Below are 22211 nucleotides of genomic sequence, written 5' to 3' on the forward strand. Positions count from 1 at the left end.
TTCCTTGTACAAACTTCACTAATGTGTGTGCATGTGTATGTGTGTGTGTGTGTACATTTTTACACATCTGTCCATATGTGTACATGCACAGACTAGAGTGAAGATATCGGAGAAAAAGCCAATATTTTAGCCAATCAGGCTGAGAGTACCAGTGAATAATAAGGCCATTAAATGCCACTGGAAGGGAACAGAGAGAGATTGTTCCCTGGGAGCAGAGAGAGATTGGCCCAATCAGTACTTGTGATAAGATGGTATGTGCCATGCACTCCTCTTTAGGTGCTAACATAGCTGCTTAATTGCTAAATTAAGTAAATTGCTTAATTGATTTGATGTTCACAAAATGTATTGAATAAAAATAAATGCGTGTTTATAAATAATCTACAGCTTTTTTGGTTACGTCTTTCAACATCCTGAACTGTCTTTGACATAACCTTGTTGAAGATTTGATTTTTAGTGTGAGCACTTGAAAATACCTATTGGAACTTAGCACAAATACAGTGTATATATGCATAAAAAGAACAACAAAGGGATAATACTGATGAAAAAAATGTATAAATTATCAATGCAGTGTGATCATATCAAATTATTCTGAATTGAAAGAAATAATTTCAAAATAATATTGTCTCTGTTGGGGCACCTGGATGGCTCAGTGGTTGCATGTCTGCCTTTGGCTCAGGTCATGATCTTGGGGGTCCTGGGATCGAGTCCCGCACTGGGCTCCTTGCATGTAGTCTGCTTCTCCCTCTGCCTATGTGTCTCTGCCTTTCTCTGTGTCTCTCATGAATAAATAAATAAAAGCTTTAAAAATAAAAAAATAATAATGTCTCTGCAGTAAAAACATAGATTTATTTTTATTCTTTTAATATTCTATATTATCCAAAAAACCTAGAGAGTTTTCAGTTCCATTTCAATTTAAAATATTGTAAGATTGTGTACATGAAATGCCTATTTCATATCTAATTGCATAACACTTTCACAATTTAAGTATATTTAATAAATGTCTTTGATGCAGTTCTAAGATTCCATAATGATAGGTTGAGTTATAATGCAAAATGTGCCAAAGTCAAGCATAGAATAAGACTTGCAGTTATTGTGTTATGCCATTGCTACGGGGTTCGGTTTGACTTAAGAAAATTTGAATAGCATAAAAAAGGAGTTAAGTGAAATATTATATATGGGCAAACATGACATATAACAACTGTAGTAAAAACGTATTAAGGTTGCCAATGTGAATACCAGACTACAGTATTAAACGCATATATTAAAATAGAGCTAAAGAGGCAATAGGGTAATGTCTACTTTACAGAGTAATTTCAAATGCCGGTTCATTAATTAAGCTTTTTGATGCATCTGTTATTTTAATAAAAGTAATTGCTTTAATAAGTATGAGTAACTATGAGTCTTTAAGAGAGAATTTAATTTTCATAAGCATCTTTAAAATCAGGTTATCAGTTTCATAGTCAAGAACTAAAATTAGTTACAATTTTACCTATGGATACCCATGATCAGGGCATGTAAGCTACTTTAAACCTAGAGATTGTAACTTTTTTTTTTTTAATTTTTATTTATTTATGATAGTCACACAGAGAGAGAGAGAGAGAGAGAGGCAGAGACACAGGCAGAGGGAGAAGCAGGCTCCATGCACTGGGGGCCCGACATGGGATTCGATCCCGGGTCTCCAGGACCGCGCCCTGGGCCAAAGGCAGGCGCCAAACCGCTGTGCCACCCAGGGATCCCTGAGATTGTAACTTTTAAATAAGAAAGGAATTATAAAGCATTAAAATTTATAATTTAGAAAGTTGCTCTTTCTTATTAATATCCTATATCATATTTGATTTTAGTTTGCTTATGAGTGAACTTAAAGTACTAGGTAATCTGAAACCAAACTTCTTGTAGTTTGGAATCAGCTTTTCTGGCAGATTCAAGCAACATGCAGTCCCTAATGAATGAAGAATAGAGTATGAGTTTGCTAGGGCTGCCATAACAAAGTGCCACTTACTGGGTGGCTTAAACCACAGATACTCATTTTCTCACAGCTCTGGAGACTAGAAGTCCAAAATCCAGGTGTCAGCAGGTCTATTTTCTTCTGTGGCCTCTCTCATTGGCTTGCAGACAACCACTTTCTGGCTGCAGTGTCCTATCAAGGTCTTTCCTCCTTGTGTATCCTAATACCCCCTTTCTATGAGAACATCAGTCAGATTGAATTAGGGCCCACCCTAATGGTTTCATTTAAAGCTAATTACCTCTTTAAAGGACGTATCTCCAGTTACAGCAGCATTCTAACATACTAGAGGGTTAGGACTAACATATAGATTGTGGGGTGATACAATTCTGTCAATAATAAATAGGGAGCACTGCATGATCAGATTTGCCTATCTCAACTTATTTCTATTTTCTGGATTTTTACTAGAGCTTCAACAAAAATTTGAAGACAAAAACAAAGGATCCTATGGATACATATCTGGATATACACTAAAATAGTTAACCTTGAATATAAGCAGATCTCATATGCTTTATTCAAGTATGGTCCTTATATTACCATCAATACTTTATTAGTAAAAATTAACAGTGAAGGTTGATTCACTTACATCAGACTCAGAGTTATCTTCTTGTCCCTCACTGTTCACAAAATATTATTTTATCTTTTACAAATATATTTTCTTTTACAAATTTAAAGTATTAGTTTCTAGAACTTCATATTTTAGAGGTTTCTGTGGTGCTCAGATTCCTACCTTCATTTGTTTGTTTTTTTTTTCATCACTATAGGATAAGGGATTTCTATTTTAATTAGCAAGACATGCTGCTATAGCTGATGTCGATCCTTCTAATGCTGTTTTTCCACCTGTGTAATTATGATAATAACAAAGCTGTTCAGTGCATTATTCTCCCCTCTTTTCTGTCAAAGGATAAGGCTACCATTGATCTATGTTTTGGGGTAGTCTTATGCTTTTGTTGGGAAACACTAGCTTTTAAATGCACTAATTAGGGCAGCCCCAGTGGTCCAGCAGTTTAGCGCCGCTTTCAGCCTGGGGTGTGATCCTGGAGACCCAGGATCGAGTCCCATGTCAGGCTCCCTGCATGGAGCCTGCTTCTCCCTCTACCTGTGTTTCTGCCTCTTTCTCTCTCTCTCTCTCTCTCTCTCTCTCTCTCTGCATCTCTCATGAATAAATAAATAAAATCTTTAAAAAAATAAAATAAATAAAATAAGTTCTCTAATTAGAGCTGTCCTCACCAGTTAAAAAAGATAAAATGAAAACACTCTTTGTTGTTTTTAACACTTAGTTATTCATAGTATTTCAATGGCTACTATGTGGTCAGTCAAAAAGTAAGTCCTACTAACTGGCAGAAAATTGCTCCCTCCTCTTCTCTTATGAAGCATATAACATGTAGGATATTGTAAATAAACATATAGTAAAATAAATTTTTAGTTTTTGTTATTTCTTTGGTAGTCATGGCCCACAGAACTCCTGGGATAATAAAATGAAGACTGAAACCCAGCCAGCTCAAAGAAATTGAGAAGAATTGACTAGCTTCTTGGAGATCACCAGCATGGTAGACCTCAACTACATAGTATTGCATTTAGGGTACTTTTTTTTTCACATTTTCATTTAAATTTCAGTTAGTTAACAAACAGCATAATATTAATTTCAGGTGTAGAATTCAGTGACTCATCACTTACATACAACAGCATTTAGGGTGCTTTTTGACAGAAATACACAATTTCTGCTGGAAGGTTTAGTTGAGTAATTCCAGTTTCTCTGGTGTGTATAAGAAAGCATTTCCATTGGTCTTTTGCTCCTCCTCTCCCCGCTCCAAGTTGAAGTGGAGTGAGTTCATTCAAAAGAACCAGACATTAGTTTGCATTTCTCTAGTAGATGGAGAAAATTTCAGCCTCATATGAAAGAGATCTATCTCTATGTATATCCTTGCACATTTATTCTGAATAGATGTGAGTTGGTGATCTGGGTTGAGGTAACTTTGCTGGAAAGTCCAACACCCCCTCAGATGAGCTGTTCAAGTTCTAGATCTGTGGACTAGAGCATGGAATTCTTACACTGAGGTATGGTCAACACTAGCTGTCAGGAATAAAGCTAACATTTCTTTCTCTTTGGGTTGATGCCATCAGCTTCTTTATTTGGTTCAGAACTTGAGGGATGCTATGTATTAAATCTCTCAAACCTCAACTCTTTTAAAACCATATTCCCCTTGGAAACATTTTTATCAATATTTTTCCATCAACACAACAGCTCAAACCATATTCATGAAGAGTGCGAGGTATAGTGACTACTGGGGAGGAGTTATCTGAAGAAAGAGGGGAAGCGGAAGCAATTAGTTATATACAACATTTATTTCCAGTTCAGAAATATTGTTCCTGAGGGGTTCCAACCAATCAGTTTAACAACTTGCTTTCTTGGTTTCTGGTGATCCAGAGACTGCTGAGATCATTAAGAGAAGTTTGTGATGGAAATGGTCCTTCTCAATATCTTAATAGGAAGGCATGACTTAGGCTAACATATCCTGAATGAAGTTATCACTTTAAAAAACTGCATAAATCTACCAATTATATAAAAGACAAAAGGTAAAAGTAAACACTGTGAGAAAAGTTTATGAAATTATCACCAAATCCATCCACCCTTAGATAAGTAAAGTCATGATATTAGTGAACCTGGAATGCTATTTAACGTGGAGACGCCAGTGGCCAAGGCAGAGTAAGTGTTAATCTTTTTTAACTGGATGAATATAATCACCTTAACTCTACTTGAACACTCACTATTTAAGCCTATCTTAATAGTCTTAATTTCCTACACTTACTCATAAATTTCATTCTGTCCTGAAATTTCTCTACTGAGTATGGTTCCGGTACATGGAAAGTGCTCCATAAAAGTTGAAACAAAGGAAAGGAAGGGGCAGGAAAGAGAAAGGAAAGGAAGGAAGTGGAGTAGAAGATTTTTAAATGTATCTCTTTCCTTCACATCTGAGTTCAACACAAAAATTAGTTGAAAAAGTGTATAAACATAAGTGAGAGTTTGAAACCTCTTCAAATGCATACAATTATACTTGTTTGCCCTTAAATTAAACATATTCCACATACTTCAATAATCATTAAATGTAATTTTGAGATCTGGTAGTGAAGATCAGCTGAAGAACATGTGAAAAATATTTTAATATTAATTTGCCATATATATTTTCTTCTTCACAGTTTAACATGCTGTAACATCTTAAAGTGAGTGTATCTTTTTAAACATCGAAGACAACTGAGTGAGTTTTCATTTTGGCTGTCAATATAATACATATTTCAGCAACACATTAGGAGATCCTTTCTCTGTGAATTATCCCTAGAGATTAAAAATAAAAATACGGTGGCGTAGAAAAGCTGCCAAAGCACATTCTATGACTGTTCCTGGCTCCCACTCTATCTTTTTTCTATCCAAATGAAGCATCTTTCCGCCAGAAAGATACAGGTGTGGAAGCAGATCTTTCAGTCTGTGAACTCTTGGGTTTACATCTGAAGGATGTATCTTATTTTAGAATATGTATTGATGGTTTATATATAAAAAAACAGAAGTGGGATGTTCTTATGAAAATGAATAAGAAAGGAAGCAGATGTCACCCTTTTGCATTATAGAAAATGTCAGTGGGATATAGCTGGAATATAGCTACTCAGTTATGCTCAAATATTTGTGATGCAATATTGGGTGCAGCGATCCAGATACACATGTTGAGTGTTGAAAATAGATCTTAAATACAATCTGCAAAACCTGCACAATATTATACTAGTTCATAGTTATGTTTGGAAAAATCAATGTTTGTAAGTGACTTGTGTTTTATGTTTTGCCAAGTATAATTAATGTGATGTTATGGTATTTTTGATGAACAGTCTAAAAACATTTTATTCCAGTGAAAAGAAGGGATGATTATAATAGATCCTGGCAGAGGGATTGTGAAAATATTCATATCAGAATCTCAGGATCATTTTAGGCATAGTTGGAAATGTGTTTATTGTTAGAAAAATATAGCAATTAAATTGCTCAATAACAAATATCAGATACATTACATGTCATTATTTTTGATTCGATAGTCCTTTCCAATAAATTGCTTTATAAAAAATACGTCTGTCCATATATTAAATTCTGCATTACAGGACAAGTGACTGTGATGGGCCAACTATCACAGGAAGCAACATGTGGGATCCAAAATGGTCCATGGGATGAAATGATATATTTTCTGAATCTTTAGTTTAAAGATATTTTGCTGGTTCAAAAATAAAGAGAAATAGGGTTTTTCTCTTTCTACTATTTACTCACGTGAGGCCATGGACTTTATTTGACATTCAAGTCCCCCCCTCACCCCCCGCTTTTGGTTCCGAACTTATATTTTCATTTTTTCTTGAATACACAATTCTTCTTATCTTTGAGATCTTTGCATTTTCAGTAGTGTGGAGACTAGGTCAGGTATGCACACCTATTAACTATACAAAGAAATAAAAGATTAGTGTATGTAAATATTACAGTGGAGGAACTATAAGAACAGATAGAGGGCAAAATTACTCTTAACTGAGGGAATGAGAAAGCATACAGTGGAAGTAATATTAGAATAGCTTGAAGGAAATTTTTCTTTTGACCATCAACAATGTTGGGAGAATAAGATCTCTGACAGAGGGAAAGAGGCTAAGTAAAGGCAGGAAAGTGAAAATCACATTCTAGGTTGAAATAAATTTCTGATGTTTTTTGGCGTAGGGGTAAAGTGGGAGATTAAATTGAAAACACAAGATCAAGATGGTAGAAGGAGTGCGTTAAATGCCAAACTAAATAGGTTGTCTCAACAAAAAAATAGTGGGGAGAAAAAAATTGTGACTGTCTTTTATTTTAAAGGGAAGTAGCTTAGTAAGCTAAAGTCATATTTGTAAAATTGTCAAGGGTATTTATAAAGAATCATGTTTGACCACATATTTCTAGCAATAGTCTATCTAAAAGCCGACTAAATATGTAAAATGTTGATTAGAGTTATATTTTAACAATAGTCAGTTGCTCAACTAACCTGTTTATGTTTCTTGTTAAAGTACAATTAAGAAAGAAAAAAGAATTCTCTGCAAGGAAAAGATACAATAACAGTGTTCTTCTTAAATGTAAATATGTTAAATTATACACACATTTAGAAATGGCACCATCATAAAAGGAATTATGTGATATAGAAGAACAGAATTGAAAGAGTAGAGGGCTTGTAAAGTCCTGCCATTATATAGCTAAGATAACTTAATTATCTTCATTTATATTATCTGTAAAATACTGATTTCGGTTTCAATGATTCTGTTTTCGAATATACATATTTAAGTAAAGAAACATGTACACCCAAAAGCACCTTTTCTGTTTGTTTTTGCTACAGTTAAAATTAGCATTGAAGTCTGCTAATGTAAAAAATTTTCACTGAACCTTAAGCATGATATATATCTTCAGTATTTTCAATTTAACTAAAGTGAAGACAGGTTAGCAAATTTTCATCATTTCAGAGCCTCCTATCCCAAAGACATGAGCTTAAACAATTCATTTTATTCCCTTCAAAGAAAGTCATGTTTAAACTAACAGATACTTATAGTTTATAAAGCCCCAATATAGCCTGTTATACATTTATATGAGTATTTTTAAAAAATATTTATTATCTTCAGATATACTTATTAGGATAATTTATTGATATATCCTCATTTCTCTTCCTGAATATGAGCCACATTTTCCTTCCCTACCCCCAGAAGGCTTTTTTTTTATTCGATTTGGGGCATTCTGACCCATAGAAATTTTTTCTTGGCATGACTTGTGGTGCTGAGATGGAGAATTTATAGGGTCCTGGGGAAGATTCGCCAAACAAGTTTCTTTTTGGGAGGTGAATCAGTCAGTGTCCCAAGCAGAAAGAGATGAAAGACAATTCAGGATAATTCCAGCAGGATTAATTGTCGGGGGCTAATCATAAAGGTGTGGGTAAGGGTGCAGGGGCACTTGAATGGACAGTGCAGAAGCACAGGGCTGAATAGTGCTTCTCAAACTCTCAGTTCTATTCAGTTTTTACTTTCGGCGTCTGCAATGTTCTTACCCTCTTTATTTCACACTAACTGCGAGAACTCTACCTTACACAGTGTCCTCATTGATTCTGCCTTCAATAAATGGTTATTTGAATTGAACCACATTAATAACACACATAAATCAAAACAGCTTGATTAAAGCCTAACTCACTTGAGGCTTAGTTTAACATATGTAAGATTTTCTTCTAATAGTTGAAAAGATACGACAATATTGTTGCTTTATTCAGCTAAAACACAGAAAAATGTTGCCTTAGAGGATGTTTAAAGTGACTTTGCACATTTAACATTCAAACAACCATCATAATATGGAATCTGTCACTGAATCATCAGATATATCCATCATAGATATATAATATACCTTTTAGGGGGAGGCGGTAAAATCTCAGCTATAATATCCCAGGATTACTGTTCCTGTCTAGAAACAGTTACTTATAAGTACAACACAGCAGGATCTGGCCCTCAAACACCGTAAAGAATTTGGCTATTTATCTAGTGTCAAGGGAAAATTTTCTCATGATTAAATTTTATATTATCTATCTTGATAAAGTAATTCTTTTTGTTTTCAAATGAGATGTCTTCCAAATTTACCGCAGCTCTCATCAGGCATTTACTGTCTGTTCTGCTGTCCATTTAGTGGAGTAGATATGCCCTACACATTTGGTGTTCAAAGTCATCCAATGTCTTTCCAACTATTTAATCTACTTTTATGATTCATTAGCTTTCACTGAAGTCACTTTGCCTCTGCTTTTATTGAAAGATATAACTGAAAATGCTGTTGATATAATTCTGAATGTTTATTTGTATCAACTAATGTTTTGTAACATTCAGTTAATTGATATTGGGTAAATATATGCCTTGATTACATATTTACATTCATTTTCTCATATGAAATAAAATTATTTTTATCCTTAAATACGCTTTTGTGAAATTGATAATTTGCTCTACATTCATGCTAAATAAAAGCTCAATGAAATGGGAATTTGATGTAGAACTTGACAAATTCTTTCACTTTGAGGACATATGGCATAATGCCATTGTGTGATCTCTCATAAATGCCCGTGTAAATCGCCTGGACTAGTTCAGGCATCCCAGGCATTGGAAGGGAACTGAAAAGTGATGTAGGTCATCTCTGGTGAAAAAAATTTCCAGGTATAGCAAAATATCTACACTTTATCAACCAAAGAGTTATAGGGTCCCTAATGGCTTTGAAACTTTACCTAAATAATGTTAAAAGAGTTAAAGGAGCTTTTTGGCAGTGGAATCAACATCAGGCATAGAGCAAAACAGGGTATGCAGTAATCAAAACACAAAAATGGAACAGAGTATAATTTTCTCACTGCTCTCAGTTTCCTTTTTCCAATTAAGATTCACTTTTTTTTTTTTAAGATTCACATTTTATGAAGCATCTTCACATTTTCTTCAGATTCGTGTTGCTGAATATCCTTGTGTTTTCTAGTTCATCTCAATTTTTGAATTCTTTTTTTTTTTAGGAAATGATCTCATATCAGCCATTTATTTTTTCTCATATGAAAGGCTTTCTCTCAATTAAAGGAATTACAGGGATGGGGAAAGATTGTTGGAGAAGCACTGAGATCTTCTCACAGCTTTTAAAATCACAATGTGTGGACAGGTGCTTGCTGCACTAATGAGGAAAAAGTGGCCTTGCTCTTGATGTGTGAAAAGCTCTAAGGACAAGATGAGCATACGTGCAGCAATTATCTCTATTTCCCCAGATGTATGGCTAGAGTAGTGGAGGCTTTTGAAACAGGCAATTTCAATGCCAGATACTGAGGAATTACTTCTGACCACAGTGAATGCAATGAAAATGTAACACTTTAAAAAGAGTGTTGACACATTTATTACCTATATCAGAAATGATTGATCATTTGGGATGTTGAAGAAGGGTACTTGGGAAGGATAGCAAGTGTGAAATATTAAAGCACTTGGAACCTGCAACAACGGGTAGAGGCAGACATCAGTATTTATTTCACTGCAGCAGGTGGTTAACAGAAGGTGGTCAGACAAGAAGTGGGAGCCAAAGAATCAAAATGTGTAAAAGGAATAACTGATTGACATGAGTATCTAAGGGCTCCAGAAATGAGAAACAGGGAGCCAAAGGCAATAAAGATGAAGGAATGATGCAAACAGGAATAAAGACTGAGACTGCATATCCTCACAAGACTCAGAAAATGACCTGCCATTTCAGCTCATTTTTACCGAATTCCATAATTGCAACGGTATTACACACCTCCCCATCATTTCCAGTTGTTTTACTTTTCTATGACCGGGAATGCTCAAGAAAATTATGGTCTGTATAAATATTCCGAGAATATGATTTTGTGGAAACGATAAGGTTAATAAGGTGGTACGGTCTCCAACTCATTCAAGGGTGTTTTGGTGGATGGGTTGAAGCTATTAACGATTTTTGGATTCCTCTATAAAAAGAGAACATCTAGTTTTATTTTTCTGTCACTGAAATATTCTTTGGGGATTATTGTTATGGATGTGCCTTTATACTTATGCTACTAATTGCAGGGGGAAGTACGGCCTTTCCAACACCTAAATAAGGGAATTGGATACATTCTATTTTCTGTTACTAATGAGAAAAGAATACTATAGCAATGCAAAGTATACCAGACCAATAGTCTACATGCATTTAGCCTTCAGTAGATATTTAACAAATTAATTGGAATTGTACACAAGATGGATTAAACACACACACACACACACACACACACACACACACACACACATACGCCATTCCTGAGAGAATTTTCTTTTTATAAATCCGGTCCTTTATCAGTAAATGTAAAGCCTACAATTTAAGCTTAGAGAATATACAGTAAACTGCTTCTCCACTCTTCCTGTCATTCCTACTTAATAGATGGAAAAACTGAAGCCACGAAAGTTAAATAATTCTCTAAATGTCTTAAAGTTATTTAGAGTCATAGGCTAAGTTGCTTTCAAGCTAAGTTCATTTTCTATTTGTACTGCAATACCTCAGTCAGTATATAAGCAGGAAAAGAATAAATTTGCTTATCATTTATTACTGTATTTTTCAAATGGCTTGTAAGTTGATGAAATAATAGCCTTCTCCCCTCTCAAATACAGAAGCGTGTATATTCTAGTTGTTTTAGTTTGAGACATGTTCTATAGTATGAATTAATGGCATTAATTATTTTTTAAATGGACATAGTCATGTTTAGCAACAGACATACCATTTCTAAGTCCTTTTGGAAGTGTTTGTTGATAGGTATAGTTTAAGTTTATGGCATTGGAACTCACAGTGTCCTAGACATAAAAGTATCATGAGTTACCTTTTCTGGGGGTTCTGAGGACAGAGATTTGGGAGAGAGAAGTCATGAGAGGTAAATATTTCACAAGAAATGTCTTACTACTATGCAAGAGCTAACTTCATTTCCAGAGTACATTCCAATTAAGAAATGACTATTTTTTCCAAAGAAGTTATGAACCCTTTCTCCTAGCTACAGCTCATAGAAGAGGTTTCATGCACAGAGAGAACGTGTCCTCCATAGCCATATAGAGCAGGAGGGTGCTGCGGTGACACAGACAGGGCTTTTTTCTTTCTTTTTCACTTTCTTTTTTCATACTGCAGTGGTTCTTAGAGTCCATAAGTAAAGATCAGGAACAATCTGTGGTCAACAATGAAGGCTGAGAGAAGTAAACGTGCTTGGAGTCTGGCAGGATCAGAACATAATGGGATCAAAACAGAAGTGGTACAATGCTGTGGCCATAATTGCTAGATGAACCTGTTTCTAAAATTCCCAGGGTTTTAAGATGTTGTGATTTTGGTTAGTTAATCACTTTTAATGTGCTGCATTAGTTTAGAGTATATTTAATAACAAAACCAGAGAATTTCAGGCAATCACACTTTTTTATCTTATTCATAAGGATTAAGAGTTAGCATGAGAGTTAGCACTAGTGTCTTAGTAAGGGGTAACTGGAAGCATATCAAGATCCCCTGAAAATCATTTTTTACTTGTGGCATTTATCTCTGTGACAAATATCTCTATGAAATTCATGAGGATATGCCTTTGTATTTGTTGAAGATTGACTGTTCTGTGCCTTGTATAGGACTTGACATCTGAGATTCTCTGACATAATGACTTAATGAATGATGAATGAATTCCCTGGGCCAGAGTTAATCTTTCTTAATTAATTTGCAGGTTAAAGAAACCTTTAACGTATTTTTAAGTGTAGATAACTTATTTGGTAAACTCCATCGGTGTTTCTATATTTAGATAAAGGAATACAGAATATGCAATTAAATCTGCATTTCAGATAAAAAATAGTTATAAAAGCGAATAAATGAAAAAATAAATTATAAAAATAATTTTAGCATAAATATGTTCTAAATATTGTATGTATTATACTTTTAAAATGTTGTTTTATGTAAACTTCAAATTTAAGGAGACATCTTGTATTTTATCTGGCAATCATAACCCTACCTGATTATTAGAGTAAGAATTTTTTTTGTAATATTAAAATCAGGAAAGTACAATCTTTTGTGGCCTGCTACCTTTGAAAAGAAATATTTCTATCAGAGTTTATTATATGTCTTAGTCCATCACTCAGACATTGAGATGCTTTCATAGATACTTCTAGACTATGGAGGGGTTTTTGCCTTATGCCTTATTATGAATATTTGCTTTTCTCATCCACTGTCTTCTGGTACTTAATATACTATTAATTCTCATATAATTTTATAAAAGAATTTTCCTTTTTGTAACAATACAGAATACCAGGGACTGTTGGGTTCAATGTGCCTATTTCTCAAATGAGTATCCTCAACTGCAAAGAAGTAAAGGGATTTACAGTAGTTTACTAGTTAGTAACTAGGTCTAGTTAGTGAAAGAGGAGGCTTATTATTTTTTTTTACTCTATTTCAATGGACTATTCAACACACTCCAAAGGGTGGTTGACTGAATTAAAAAATACAGTTAGGCTGAAAAAAAATTTTTTTTAAAGCTTCAATCAGTCCAATCAGATTCTTATCACATATAAGGAGAAAAAAAGAAACAAAAATGTATCTGGTTTAACCTATGTTCCAGCATATGTATTCCTTATTTAATTCTCTCAAAAATACTGTAAACTAATATTATCCCTATTTTACAGGTTTCTCAAGAGAATGAGGAAGTACCATTTGGAAGTTTGGAGAAATCATCCCCAAAATATGTCATTCAAGTCCAGCTTTGTCTACCTCAAAACTGCCCTTTCCTCTCCTCGGAAGCTGGCATTCTAACACATCATCAACCAAGAAAGTGTCAGGTTGTGTGGAGGTATACACTGAACTGAAATTACAGGTATTTGTCTGAATAGCTTCAGATGAAGAAAATATATAGAATTTGGCAGGAAAGACTCCAGGAGACATTGTTGCATCAAGAAGACCTCCTTTATTTTGAACAAAACAGCACAGCCTTCCCAGACTATTTACACACTGCCCCTGCTTCTGTTAGCTTTGGAAGCAGCAAGGATTGTTCGACATATTACTTTTTTAAAGTCACCATTTGACCCACAGAGTCACCACCATTTATTTTTTTAAGTCTTTCTTTTGAAGTTCTTTGGTTATGTAAAGAGCAAACAAGATCATGTCACTTCCTGCTTAAAATCTTTTAGGATTTTTGAAGTGTTAGTGAGACAGTCACTTCTTGAGCGTCGACTCTAACCATTTCCCACAGCCCAGACTTGAAGCCTCTGCATTTACTTTTATCCCTATGTCATGGATGGCAAGCGTTGCATTTACTGCACTTGTCTGCCTCCCACACTAAGTTTCATGAGGGCAGATACTGTGCATGCTCATCATTGTGTTTTTAACATTTTGCACAATCCTAGTGCTTAACAAGTGCTCAAATTAGTCCATTGAATGAATACTAAGAGCGTTCAAGTTAACTTTTTATACATAGACATGTCTATTTTTTAAAACTTCTTTAATGTGTTTCAACTAATAGGGAACAGACTCTGCTTTTAATTCCAGGCTGAGCCTTATAATTATATATATTTTATATGATTATATATATATTATATACATTAATTTATGTTATATATATATAATTTTTCTAAAGTGGTTTCATCCTTGACATGCCTTCTCTCATTTTCCTCTTAGAGTTATTACACATACCTGAGGAGAAAAGAGCTATTAATGAAGCATCATAGGGATTAGAGCTTCAAATAAAAGTTATTTTACATTTCCTAGAAGTCTCTCAGCTAGCTATTTTTAATACCTAGAAAACCCATCTTGGGTCATTTCATTACATAATCACATGAACCATCAATCTTAAATTTGCTTTAGGTGCTTTTACTATTCAGAAATAATCTGAGAATGAGAGGTTGTTTAATGATAAAGTGACACAAAACATATTGCACATATAGAGTTAAGTGGAACACTTGAATAAAAATATTAAGTATTCATCTCTTTATGTTATATCCTTGTACAAAAATACCTAATGAATTCAAAGTTAGCATTTTCTTTATAGGCAAGATGTAGGCAAGTAAGATTCAACACTGATGTTGCAGTTGATGGCATTTATCTTTGTTTATGGTTTAGTTTTTCACACACTGCGATATTTAAAAGAATGATACTAAAGGTAATAAGTTAAACTACATATGCCCTTAAAAGAATTGCAGTAGCACATCACAGAATAGTGCAACTCAAAACACAATGTGGCAATTTACAATCAGAGTCTAATATTGAATGTGATGGGCCATAAAATACAAATACAAATCTTAGTGGATAAATGTGCAATCTCCTCAGTACTAAATTTCCACTTTGAAAAATTAGTGGCTGTTCAGAAATCTGGTCTTCTTCCAGGAGTGGGAGTTTTCAATTATTAGAGGATAGATCAAATCCTGTGATAATTTAGCATCAGCACATTTCTGATTGAAGGGTCTCTCCCATAAAGCGTCTGACAAGGTCAAGAGGTTTCATTCCGTGCTGTTTATTCACAATTGATTTCTTTCCTCACTTTGCATTTTCAAGCAATTAATATTTTTTCTGTACTAAATGTATTCTACTCCTTGTTTTTTTTTCCTTATCAAATTCTCTATTTCATGAGTGAAGAAGTGAGAAAATTAAAAAAAAAAAGAAATAGGGGATGAATAAGTCGAAGTAAAAACATAACAAAACAAAACATGTTTCCTGTTTAAGGAAGACACTTTTGTTTCATATATTTGAATTAGATGGGCTACGTTTTTAAAAATTTCTTATTCAATTTCCTCAGCTCTCATTAAATCTTGTATATACTCTCATTTTTTAATTACCTAAAGACTTTTTGAATTATAACTTTGAAGTGACCTCGAATCATCTTCTCTCTGTGCACTTTTAGAAATCCTTTACAGATCGTGTACCCTTAGACTCCAGCAAACATTAACATCTGGAGGTGAAAGATCTAGCAGATGAAACACCTATGAGAAAAATTACAAGGGAATGTAATTATTTAAGTAATTAATAGAGGATTGGTGGTTTTCACTCTATCTGTCTTGTGGATGAACAGAGAGATCCAGAGAGAGCAAGAGGGAAAGTGAGAGAATAGAGATAAAGAAAGTGAAAGGTAAGTACCCACGATCAAAGCACAGAGAAATTTTGATTCGAAAGGAAGTTACATGCAATCTGCTCATCCTTATTTCACTCTGAGGAACTGATTTTTGTTTAGTATGATGAGAAATTTGAGGATCTCAAATCTTTTGTAGATTAATTAAGTACGTAGGTTATTTTGTTCCAATATTTCCTCCTATGAAGAGAGAATGTTAGGAATAAAGCCTACGTATGAGAATCTCTGTTTATTCTGACATTTTTCTATGAAAAGTCCTGTGATGGGCTGGTGGCAGAGCAGATTTATAGATGTTTTAGTTAGTGGAACTGATTTCCATGATTAAAAAAAAACCCTAAACCTATATTTTCTTTCTAATTAATGTTTTCTTCCAATGCTCCAATGCTGTTATTTCAGGATGGTGATCCGTCTGCATAGCCAATTATTTCATTTGGAATAAAGTACATTTTAAAAAATACTTATGGCAGATTGTTTCTGATGCTTTACTATAACAAGAGCTGGCTCATTTTTATCTTCTCCAACATCTAGGAGTGGTTGGTCTTGACCCCAGATAAATACGAGGAAATTAATATATCAAGGAAAGCCTTTTGAGCACTTATTTCTGTGTTTCCTTATATATGCCTTTTATCTTAGGTGTCATTGTGTCTCTCACTGAGCCTTGAATTAATACTCTATATCATTTTCATGACTCTCCTGAAGAGTTATTTATCATCTAATGTGCTAGATTAATGAAAGACCTGGTAATAATTCTTCCCATTTTTACAGGGATCTGAACAGAAAACTTCTCCTTCTCAGTGGAATCTATAGACATCACTCAAATCCTCTGCTCCCATTTTCTCAAATTCACCTAGACCAAACATTCCTTCTCCATTCTGAGAATGACTCTTCTTTTCACTGTTTTAAATGTTCACTGCTACTTATAAAATATCTATTGTTTATCATGGAAATTGGGTTGAAAAGTGTTGATTGGGAGATAATCCACAATAGGATAAAAAGAAAGAAAACCACACACACACACACACACACACACACACACACACACACACATACCAGCATTATTTAGTCTAACTACCACCTACTGGATTTATGTACCATGGACATCCCACAGTACTATCAAGTCAGTAGTATCATGGTGCTCAAATTAACCCTTGTAGGGCTGAGTCAGGTAAAAACACAGCCCAGGGATTCTGGATGCTTTTTCTGGATCCTGCAACTTTAACTACTTCAATAGTCTTTTGCTGAAAAGAGCCTCCCACTTCTTTTTCCCGGGATCTAGTCAGTAAAAGAGAGAACACAAAGCATTTTTAAAGAAGAGAGGTGAATGTTGCAGAAAAGAGATAAGCAACTGCACAGAAGGTAGAAAATACTTAGGCAAGCAAATGATTGGATCAATGCCTGGGACTGTGAGGGCCCTGCTGGAGGTTAATATGAATGAGATGCTATGCTCCATTGACTAAGTTTACCTAATTCTTTTACACATCAATATTGCTTTTTATGATGTAGTTGCCTAACTTTGTTGCAATTTGCTATCTAATCTATAATGCTATTATTATCTTCAACAGTGATTGGGAAAGCAGCAGGAGTATGCTCTGATTAAACCTTAATTATTAGACCACCTTTGCTATATGCACTGTGAGAATATATGATCTCTTCCGTCCCGTATTGCTGCCAGCATCTTACTTCAAAGCAGCAGCTAAAGACACCACATCTATTTTAAAAGCAAATCTGCTCTGTTAGTTTTCATAATGAACTGGAAAATCACAGAGGTTTGTTTGTCCCCTCTTACCTTAGTATCAAGAGAAGCCCTCAGTTAACCACTAACATAGCACACAATGTTATAGAAAATAGAAGCTTCGTAAGTGAAAAATTTTCTGGTTTGTTTATTTTAGGATGTAGCTAAAAGCTTGATTTTGTATTCTGTTGGTTTCTATAGTTAAAAGCTGCATTAATGTGGCTGAAATACTTTGAAGTAAGTAGAGATAAAACAAATCAGCAGGTATTTAAACTGAGGGCTATGAGGTGGAAAAATCACCACTTTCCCTTCAGGTAGAGGCCTGAAGATATATCTTTGTTAATGAGGTTTCATGCTGTCTTACTGGATCCTTAATCATTTAAAATGCAAATCCCAAGAATGAAGTAAGAGCTATCATATATATGAGAAGGTGGCTGATTTTTTTTAATAAATGATTATGCCATCTGCCTCCCTCATCATTCTACTAACTGTGAAATTCCACCTATGAAATTACATGAACTTGTAAACCATAAACAACACAGCTCAGAAGTCAGCAAATGAAATAACGCTTTCCTTGGATTCCCTGCCTCCTATCCTCAGCTTGGAGAGATTATTCATATGGTCAGGCACACAGGAAAGTAGAAATTTGCTTTTCTGAACAACTGACATTCTATTACCAATATTATTATAATATTATTATAATATTTTCATCGTGATTTCTGAATGAACCAGAAGGACATTTATAAAGAATTATTTTAAGGTGACCTACTTTAGGTATTTTGAATATTCAAAATAGAGAGCCTAGCCGTGCCTGACAATTTTTTCAGGTAATTCTGTGTGAAATCAGGGATGAGGGAAGAGAACTTTGTGTTTCAGAGAGTTTTTTTTTTTCAAGGAGAGCTCAGGGTTGACTTACACTCTACTTTCAAAGTCTCCTGCCCACGATATATTTGAGGAGTTTCTCTGTTTCTTTTCTGTCTTGTTTTTTTTTTTTTTTCTGTCTTGTTTTTTAATTCTCTCCTAGATCAATTCGTGCCACAGTTTCTTTCTCTCTTGTCACCTGACTCTCAACAACTACTTTTGGGTCTGTTTTGAGGCTTCACTTACCTCCCTCCTGCTCTCACCTTGAACTCTGGAGCAGCCGTCCTGTCCTTTCAATTCTCCTTCTGACCCCAGAAAAGGCTGAGAAGACTGTCTTCACTTTCATTGAAAATCCATTTGTTTTTCTCAATATCACTAACCCACATTCAACAACAAAGCAAAATGATATGAAGCAAAGAAATAAACTAGACAAGAAAACCATTGCTGAAGCTGTGAAAGAAAGAAAGAAGTACCGAGTCTCCACAGGAATATCCCTCTGGATGCTCTAGCTTTGTTATCTGATCACGAAGTGCAATTTCTCTGTCCTTAGAGATGTGCTTTCTTAAGGACTCTATCTTTGGTCTTAGAATCCTAAATCCTTTTGGATTTGTCCTTGATCTATCACATGTCCTTAACATATATTTGTAAAAAAATTGAACTATTGAATTTTCTTTTTTTTTTTTTTTTACTCTGCTTGTCTCAACATGAAATAGTAAGGTTTTGTGGGTTTTTTTTAAATCTATCATAAGTCAAAATAAGTTAATGAACTCCCTAAAAAAAGATCACTTGTTAGTAACTAATTCTTTTTGGCCAAGTATAGAGCTGTTTTCTAACTCTTTAGAGAATAAAATAGTCAAAAAGCTATTTGGGATTAGGTGGGATACATATTTTTGAATACTAAACAAAATCAAAGAATGGTAAAATTGAGGCTGAATAATGTAGCTACAATTGAGGTCATGAAAGGCCTTGTATTCCAGGATGACTCTGGAGTTCATTTTGATGAAAATGGACACTTATTAAAACATTGGAAATAAGGAAATGTCTATCACATTTGCAATTTTAAAGGATCACTTAAAACTCTGTGGGAGAGAGAGCTGGCAGGAGCTGGGCTGAAGATAGGTTAAGAAGCTATTTGGATCATAATGGTGAGAATAATGACTATGTATGTGTGGCCATAAGTGCCAGTGAGGGGGAAAATATCTTAGGGAAGCAGCTAAAGAGAGGAGAATTTGATTTAATATTCTGAGAATGTAAGTAATAAGATTATGCCTAACTTTTCAAAGATATAAAAAATAAAAGTCTCCAAAATTTCCCATTTACAGTGTTGTCCTGAATATAATGTTCAGCTTCTAGGTCTTACCCTAATGCCTAAATAAGTATTCAGTCAAGGCAACGTACAGTGTTTTCCTTTCCCTGGTTTTTAAATCACATTTATATTTGAGTTCAGTATTCTTTGCAAACTGGCTTTCAACATTCTGGGTAATGACAATGAAATAAATCCAACTCCCTCCCAAAGCTATGTATTTACGTTATTTCAATGTCCATATCATGCAATATAATTCTGAAAACACTAAAATTATACAAGTAGGTTATTGTGTATGCTTTGATATTATTATTGAAAATCCAGTGTTTCAAGTCATTGTGTAAAGTAATAATCATTTGAGCTTGTGTTTGTGTGTATGTGTGCATGTGTGTGAATGTATTGGAAGTTTATTCTACTTTTCATCAGTGTTCCTGGATTAAAATGGGAAGGTCTGCTTTTTTATTTATTTTTTAGCTTTCAAAAGAGGTATCTAATGTCCTAAAAATTAATGTGATAAATAACTTATAATATAAAAAAATAGTAACTAACTTATTATAAGTTATTATAATAACTTATAATATAAAAAAATAGTAACCTATTTTAAGCATTTCTAAGAAAAAGAAGATGGAATGAATTAGCACAAATGTACAATTATGTAGTTTATAAAATGCTATCATAAAGGCTGGCCATGCATTGATTTTGTCATATAATCCCCAATACCATTTTCCCCACTAATTTGAAAACTTTGAACTCTGATTCATAATGAAAGCTTGAATTCTACAAAGCGGGTTATGTGGAGTAATAAGAAAAAGCCTACGTATGAATTATTTCTTAGTTAGAAAATTGCAAAACTGCTTCAAGCTACTTTCTGTAGGATGTCAGGGGAAGGAAAAAGTAGAAAGAGGACTGGATATGAAGTTGTTTTCATGTTTTCAATAAATAGAAATGGTTTCATTTTCTAGCATGATTCACAAATGTATGTATTCAATTAGTAATAACTTACTGTCTACTCAGCATATGTCCTTATGAGAGCACTGTGGGGGCATAAACATAGACAATGTCTCTCCTTGTCAGCTGGCAGCATAGAAGCAGACTCAAAATAATTATTAAACAAGAGAAATTGTCCCATGCTATAAGGGACCCTGAAATATGTATGTCTTTAAAATTTCAGAGGAAAAACAAGTCACCCTTGGAGAGGATGATGGGGAAAGAAATCTAAAGGAGGAAAGTAACATTTGAGCTGGTTTGCAAGGGATGAACACAGCCAATAGTGGGATATGGAGAAAAAGACATTACAGTTAAATGCACAGCATGCGAAATATGTGTCATTGGGGGAATGTGGGGGGGAATCAGAAATGATGTGATAGCAACACAATACCATTTCAAATGCTATAAAATTACTAGGATTATGAAAAGGTGGGATAGTTCTAGTAGCAAGGGTGACTCTCAGTTCGAAACTAGTGAATTTAAACTAAAGAAATGGAGGTACACATGGGGAACCATTAAAACTAGTGAAAAGTTGAACACAGGAGTGAAGGAGCTAGGATGAATTTGTGAGAATAGGAAGAGAAATCAGAGAGGTCAAAGATAAGTCAGAAATTTATTATAGTACCTAGATGAGAGGTATTGAGGATCTAAACAGTATTGGTGTTGATGTAAAGTTTTGCTAAGAAAATATCACCTTTTGGGGGGGATATTATTATTTCAGTAGAGTCTAAAACAAAGAAAGCATTTCTTTATATTTTCTACCATGAAGAAAAGAATTGAGAATGCCAAATCTATGGAGGACCCATATCTTACTGTGCACTGAGAGTTGATTAATTCTTACGAAGTTTTGCTAGTGAATTCTCTATGCCAACAGGCATCTATGTAATGTACTTCTTTTTTTTTTTTTAAAGATTTTATTTATTTATTTATGAGAGATACAGAGAAAGAAGCAGAGACAAAGGCAGAGGGAGAAGCAGGCTTCATGCAGGGAGCCAGACGTGGGTCTCGATCCGGGGTCTCCAGGATCACGCCCTGAGCCAAAGGAAAAAGCTCAACAACTAAACCACCCACACATCCCTGTAATGTACTTTGTATTAAAATGTCAGGTATCCTATCCTCAGAGGTAAAGTTAAGCAAATGTGGGAAAGATGCAACAATCATTCAATATTTTCAAATTATCCTTGTTATTTAGCATTTTTCGTAGATGACTTGAAGTATATTAACTACCCAAATCACCAAATTTGAAGATCACTGTTTTCACATCTACCTAAAAGCTTTTAGGTATTGTATTTAAATGAACACAAACTGAGATATTTTCTGAGCCCCATAATGCTCTCATGGAATAGTCAAAATAAAATTCCTGGAACAGAAATTACATGATACTCTGTGCCTTCTATAACTCACTTCCTATAGACCACAAATATTAAGTATATATATATATATATATATATATATATATATATATATTCCAAAGAACTATGCATAGTTATATACCTTATGGAGGCAACTCTTGGGATGTTTACTTTCTATTACTAATGTAAAATTATCCTCATGTATTAAGATACTGTAATTGGCTGTCTCAACTTATTTTACCTGTCTTCTATTTGGAGATGTTATAATGCTTAAAACTATATTTTTAAAAACCCTTTGCAGCTAGGGTTCCAGATTCAAATTAGTGTTCACCCATTA

This window comes from Vulpes vulpes, chromosome 2 (genome assembly GCF_048418805.1).
Source record: "Vulpes vulpes isolate BD-2025 chromosome 2, VulVul3, whole genome shotgun sequence".
In the NCBI taxonomy this organism is placed as follows: domain Eukaryota; kingdom Metazoa; phylum Chordata; class Mammalia; order Carnivora; family Canidae; genus Vulpes; species Vulpes vulpes.